This window comes from Calidris pugnax, unplaced genomic scaffold, assembly GCF_001431845.1.
Source record: "Calidris pugnax isolate Ruff unplaced genomic scaffold, ASM143184v1 scaffold54, whole genome shotgun sequence".
NCBI lineage: Eukaryota > Metazoa > Chordata > Aves > Charadriiformes > Scolopacidae > Calidris > Calidris pugnax.
This window is the reverse complement of record NW_015090864.1, coordinates 3,785,165-3,792,167: the sequence shown is the minus strand read 5'-3', so window position 1 is coordinate 3,792,167 and position 7,003 is coordinate 3,785,165.

The following is a 7,003-nucleotide window of genomic DNA, read 5'->3' as shown; positions in this document are numbered from 1 at the left end:
GCCCCCGCCGCCCGCCGCGCGGTAAACAAGGGGGCGGGGTTAGGGCGGGCAGGGGCGGGACCACGACCGGGGGGCGGGGCTACGGCCGGGAGGGGCGGGGCTGCGGAGAGGGGGATTGTTATTGCGTACAAAGGGCTTGTCACTCAAATGAGGGGGCGGGGCCTCCTCTGAGGGGCGGGGCCTCCTCTGAGGGGAGGGGTCTCGCCTGAGGGGCGGGGTCTCGCCTGAGGGGATCCGGCCTCGCCTGAGGGGCCCCTTTGGAGCCCTGAGGCCTCCGGGAGGCGGGAGTGGGGATTTGGGCGCCGTTTATTCTCCTCGGGGGTATTTCACGCCGGTTGGGCTAAGCAGGGGCCGATTTCCTTCGGGAATGGGAATAAATTGTGATGTGGGCAGTGGAATATTTTCGCAGGTGGCTGTGAAGTGTTTCTTTTTCAGAGGCGAGTGTGTATCTAGAAGGTACCGAGGGCTATCTTGGCAGCTTCTCGGAGAGAAAAAACCTCTCTCTCTTTTTTTTTTTTTTTTCTTTCCTAGAGTATCTTAAAGTGCATGTCTGGCTCTCCAGGAATTCCCAGTGCTGCTGTTTGCTGGTGGCTGGGAGGGTTTGACAGGAGATGGGTCTGCCCTGTTCCTCCTGCCCTCCGCAGGGCCCTGCTGTTAGGGCCTCAGGGGGATGGTGGGGAAGGTCGGGGCCTGGGGGGGGGCCACCTGGAATAACGGCTCCTTTGCAGGGCTGTCAGAGTGTAAAGTTGCACGGAAAAACCTTTGAGAAAGCGTGTCGGTGTATTTAAAGTAAATAAGAAATCGCAACCTCCTTTCTCTCCTGAAAAAATAATAAAAAACGTATTTCTGATGTATATACGAGCCTCTGTTGCAACCTTGCTGCAAAAGGGACAGAGATCAATTTAAATTCCATTAGCTAATTGGGGAGAATCCTTCTGTAACTGGCATGGACCCAAGGAATGTGAATTTTAGTAATATTAGTTACAACTATCTTTTTTTTTTTTGTGTTCCTAAAAAAGAAAGGCACAGTGTGTGTCTTTTTATATACACATATAAAAATATCTAAGTAGCTCTGAACAATTTTACTTAGCATTATCGAAAATACAGCGTTTTAACTGCCAAGCTAGCTTGCAGAAATGACCAGAGTGTTTAATTCCAGCAACAGCAAGCAGCTGTTCTTGCTGCGGTGCTTTACCGTAAAGGGAGACCGTGGGCCCAGCCTCGAGGAATTTCTACTCAGTGCTAGTGCCACATCTATTTTCTGGGAAAAATGACTTAAAAGCTCTGGGGCCTCGTTTCCCTCTCAGTGAGTGTATTCCCAGAGTCAACACATTCAAACGTTTTGTTGTGAGTCTTCGAAATCGCTGCATTTGTTTAAGGCAGGAAGGAGTCGTTCAAAATCTAGCTGTGTTTTCTCTCTCAAAGCTAGCACTCCCTAAGCAGCAGTACATGCAGAGAGACCAGTATTGCAGGTTTCTGGGACTTGAATTTTAGGTTTGCCTGTCCTGCTCCCATGACAAACGCTTGCAGAGGGAAGGAGTGCGGTGCCACTGCTTGCGCTGCATCCAACTGAGCAAGTTTCAACCTGCTGTTCAGCTTGGGCTTCCCAAGACAAGAGAGTCCTTGCAGTTGCCAACAGTCCCTTGCAGGTTAGATGGGGCGCAGATGAATAGCAGTTAGTACACGTTGGCTGGTGGAATTAGTCCTGCTACCTCTGAAGGTTGAGAGCTGCTGCTCCTAAGCTATTATGAAGCTTTATCGCAGCACTCGCTATGTTGTAATCCAACAAGTGCTTGATCTTTTTACCCGCCCAGGCACTGGAGGCATTTTTAATTAGCTGAGGGTTAATTTGCATAGGAGCTTTTGCTGAAACAATAAATTCAAACCTCTGTTATTATTGGGTATGAGTTTCTGTATCAACATTTCTATTTGGATAAAACCAAAGTAGCTTCCTACTAGCATTAAGACAAAGGGGGTTGCTTCGGAGCAAGTTTGAGAGTCGTCCAGCACTAAAAACATCTCCCACTGCTTTGCAGGGAAGAGGCAATTTTAATGTGTGGTAGGAGCACATGTGCTGTAATACCTCTTTTCTATGCAGGGATGAGGAGATAGAACCGTCTTGTCTGATGAAAAGCACGTTTTGCAAGGCTTGACAAATACAATATTCACCTCAAGCCACCGTGCTACGGATGTTTTAAATGTTAGCAAGATTTTTTTTGCAACTTGCGTGGTAAAACTCCGGCCGAACAACTGGCTGTTTATTAATTTTATTAAGGAATTTGGTGCTTGCTTCAGTTTAGAGGGGGAACTGCTTTTTATGGTGATACATAAGGTGGAAGCAGGGTAGGAGAACGTGCCAGGAGGGGATATCTTTCCCCACGTTTGTCTCTTTGCTACTGTCATGCAGCCTCCCTCAGCCCTCCAGCCGAAGGTGGAGAGCAGAAAAGCCAGATACCAACAGCACACAAGGAGCTGGAGAAAGCCCATGGGCAGAGCAGTGGGAAGTGGAATGGAAGTTGAAGAAGCTCGGCTGGACTTGTACTGGCAGCAGGGCTGTAATATAGGATTATGCTTTTACTCTAGAGCTGCTCTGAAGCGTGCACACTGTCTTCTCTCTGTATTTTTTTATATGCCACATGAACTAAATCCTAAATAATCCCGTGGAGCAAGTGAATGGTTGCATTTCCATGTTACAGAGAGGAGGTGGAGGCACAGACGAAACAATACTTTGCAGGAAATTGCAGTACAAGCTAGTGGGAGATCCAGATTTTCATCATGACTCCTGACATTTGTCCTTGCCACTAAAACGTGTCCCCTTTTCAATGCCATAGGATGTTTTATAATAGGAGGGAAAAAAAAAATACGTTTTTTAGCAGAACTGCTCTGCATTAAAAGGAAGCATTTCTTTTTATTGATATCAGCTCAGTGAAGGCTTGACCCTGGGCCCACAATGGGAGTTTTATCCTTGACTTTAATGGAAGAACAATCAAGGTCTCATGATATTACATCCTAAAGAAAGGAAAATACTGCAGTTTGTATCAATAAGATAAATGTCTTGCAGTTAGTGTAAGCCGCTGTATTCTTGTAATAAATGGTTTATTAGATTGATTAAATGTCTTAACTTCACTTCAGCTATTAATCAGTTTTGGCAGCTGTTTATTGCTTTGTATACTTCGAAGTAATGGAGATTATCCCTTAATTATCTCATTGCAGTTCATTCATTGTTTCCTAAATAGTGCCATTACAATGGTAAATTGCAACAGTAAAACAGTGTCAATACAAAGTTATGGAGTTCCCATTTTATGATGCATTCATAAAGTTAACACAAGCTACTTAAAACATAGCTGTGATTTCAGCGCAGTGACCCAATTGATAAGAGATTTTGATGAGAAAACAGTAGAGCATTAAGTCTGCTGGGACTCTGCTTTCACCAAAGTAAAACATAGCTTATTCCCTGTTGGAATATATGTGCGTATTGGAAATTATTAAACTAGTATGTATTTGATCACTTCCAGCTTCACCAAATGCTGTGAATTGCAAAGATTTTGTGCCTTTGAACAGAATATATTTATTTCTTTTGCTCTATGCAAAAAGAAATCAGAAAACTCCAAGCAATACTATCATTTAGAGGTGACTGTTGTCATTCCGCAGAAGGATAAGAGAGTTCCAAATCAATCAGAAGAAAATGGCTGCTTTTAGTATTATCTTCAGATCTGGCAGCAATTCATAAAGTAGCAGTTGCATAACAATTTCCATTCTAAGCCCCTTTTTTCAGTCAACTGTAACTATACCTACGTTTAACATTATGAGTTGTCTGTTTCAGGCTGAGTTGTTTGGGAGGAATCGGTATTACTGTCAAGCTGAGAAAGCTTCGTGAAACCCGCTTTCAGAAAATGTAACATAAATTGTCTCCCTTTTTGCTCCCCAGTAAAAGTATTTTTGAGGCAAATTAAAAGAAAAAAAAACACTACAAATTTTGAGTTTTTGAGGTTTTTTTATTCTCCTTGACTTTTCACTCTGCGTACGATAGCAGAAAATGTGGATCTTTAGCTTGGGTTAAATTAGTGCTGATGATAAGGTGAATATGGTTTTTGCTGACATAAACAATTTATGTTCAACCCCAAATTCCTATGGACTCCTTGTCTGGAAACGTTGATTAAGGAAGCCAACTGAGATGAGGCCTGATTGTGCCAGGTGATAGACACCCACATGAGAAGCAATTCCTGAAAAGCGCTCAGCCCAACGTGAAGCAAACACGTAATTAAAATGCTTGTCTGTAATTTTGGTGCTGGGTTCAATTCAACTGGTGACCAACAGGTGGAAGGCTCCGTAGAGCTCCTCACCTGGTGACCTACAAGTGGCATATCCAGTCCTGCCTAATTGCAAATGATCCACCTTCACGGGAGAACCTGCTTTTTGAAGTGATCCACCAAGTCGTGTTCCAGCCTTTCCAAAGGCTGGTGAGCTCTCCCGTTCCCTGGGTGTGCTCCTTGCACATGGTCAAGTTTAAACAATCTCCTGCTGCCCTGAGGTCCTCACCAACATCTCGGAGCTGGAGGTGAGCTGCCGCCACAATGCAGCTGGCAGAGACGTGTGTAAGAAAGCTCCCATTTAGTCAAAACTTGCTGACTCAAGGCAGCGATTTAAATTCCTTAACCTCTGTAATTTGGCCTGAACCAGATTAGGGCTTACTCTGAACCTTTCAAAGTACAGAAGGAATAACATGGGGACAGAAGCAACCATTTAGGAGGCAACAGCGACTTCAAGTAGCGTAATTGCCTGTCTGTCTGCAGCCTCAGACCATCCCCATGCTGCAGCTTTCTGCTGTTGGACGGAGATGAGAGGTGGGGATTCTGTCTCATCAGGGAACCACGGTGGAGGCACGATAATAGTAGCAGGACTTCACTTTTGATTCTACTTCTGTTTCACTTGAGCGCAGCAGTGGAATAAGATAAAACTTGGCTTTGCCCTTATCTGGTTACCCATTGTGAGCGCTCTGTTCTCCAGTATCCTGCTGGAGCATTCCTGCTGATACGGCTGTAAGAGGCTTGGTTTCCATTTCAGTTTTACTGGTTGTCAGATAGTTTATCTGTGAAACAGATATAATAACAGCTAATCTCGTGTTATGGTTCCGTGGCTGTTTATAACTCCTATTAATAGCCGCTGTGGAAAGCCTGGGAGTCGATTTTATTAGGGCACTGGGGTAACCAGTTACTGCACATTCCCCTGAGGCTACGTAGCATCCAGGGTAGCAGCGTGTCCTTTCCGGAGTAGGTCATGATCATCTTAACTCTGGCATTCCTTATCTTTGGGGGATTTGGCTTTGCGCTCTCAGTATCCTTTCTGAGACACGATGGGTAAGCAGTTGATTTTGCTCCGTGATTTGTACTTGTGAATGTCCCAAGTGATTTCCAAGAAGAGGTTCTGTAACTGGGCTCTGTCGTGTGCACCTGCTCAGGTGGGAATCCTCACAGCACTTAAAAGTGATCTGCTGAATTGGCTGGGCTTTCAGGGAGGGAAACACGATAGGTACACAATGTTTTGCTAACTCTTAGAGGTTCATACTTCTAAATGCTTCTAAATGCTACGAATTCTCATTTCAATTGCTGGTTCCCATTCTTAAAAGTGTGCATTTTATCCCCCAAATGTGGGAAGTATTAATGTAATACCTGATTCATTGGGGCGTTGACCAACACAACCATTCTCACACATAAAACTTGCCTCCTTGAAACAGGACGACAAATACCAATCTTACTGATTGATAGATACCTGATGGGATTGCTAAATTAATTAGAGTGACAGTAGGTTCATGCCACGTTAGTGACGTGGCTCTGCTTCCCCATTAAGCGCAGTAAAGATGGGAAGGTAGTTGTCTACTAATTCTAGGGGAACCAGCTGATGAGCTGTGAGAAAGTCCTGGCTTTGTGGATGATGAAACAGGATAAGAAAAGCATGAGAAAGGCCTGAAGCAGCCCCCAGCAAGGACTTCAGGTCATCTTGGCACACTGAAGTGGTAATTTATTCCAGGAGTTGCTACTGAAATCATCAGTGTGAACTATGAAATAAAGCAATAATATGAATAAAGGCAGTAGGGTTTGGCCTAATTGAGAAAGAGAGAAGGAGGAGCAAGGAACACGAAAGGTCTTGTAGGTGCAATGTCCTGTCATCTGAGTCAACTGATAGTCATGCTAAGTAGCCATCTAATTTTTTTTTTTTTTTTAAAGGACTTCTCAGAAGAAAAACCTGCTGAGTGCGGGAAAAATAAAGGCCAAATGATTAAGAATTGCAATGAGAGATTCTAGTCGGTGCCTAATTTTATGCCATTCATTTCAAATTGCATAAATGGTAACTGAGCTTTTGGCCCCGTGCCTGGAAGAGCACCTGAGAACCCGTCATTGCATCATCATTGGGAGCCTATTGGCCTTCTTCTGTAATTGCGGGCTGGCTGTGGAAAGTGAAGTGGTTTGATTGGTTAAGGCCGATACTAGACCTAACTAGCAGCGAGTGACTACCACAGAAAAGGCTAGTGTGGAAACCACAAGCTCTCTTTGAAGTCACTGGAGCTGTGCTTACTTGCTGTTCTGACCATTTGTTTGATTGTGATTTTGTTCGCACGGCTGAGAGTGGAACGGGAGAGTGCCGAGAAGGAGAAAGAGCATTTCTCCTGTGGCTTGGTGGTCCCTGCGTCTGGAAGTGGAGAAATCCAAGTGGGTAGGCTGGAGTGAGGAAAAGAGAAGAGTATCTGCAGATGTAACGAAAGGGAGCCTTAGGGATGTATGGATTCTGTACACGAGCTATGAGGGGGAAGGGTAGATGGAGGAAAAGAAAATGAGCCACAGAAAGGGTAGGAAATAAGAAATCCTTACAGAAAAGCTCCTAACAACTCTCAGCATTTCAATCCCAGTGGCTTTCCCCTGGAGAATTTCCTGGCAGGGCATTTCAAACGTGGGCTGATCTTCAGCATCTGGTTGCTGGAGAGACTGTGAAGAAACCTGCCAGCATT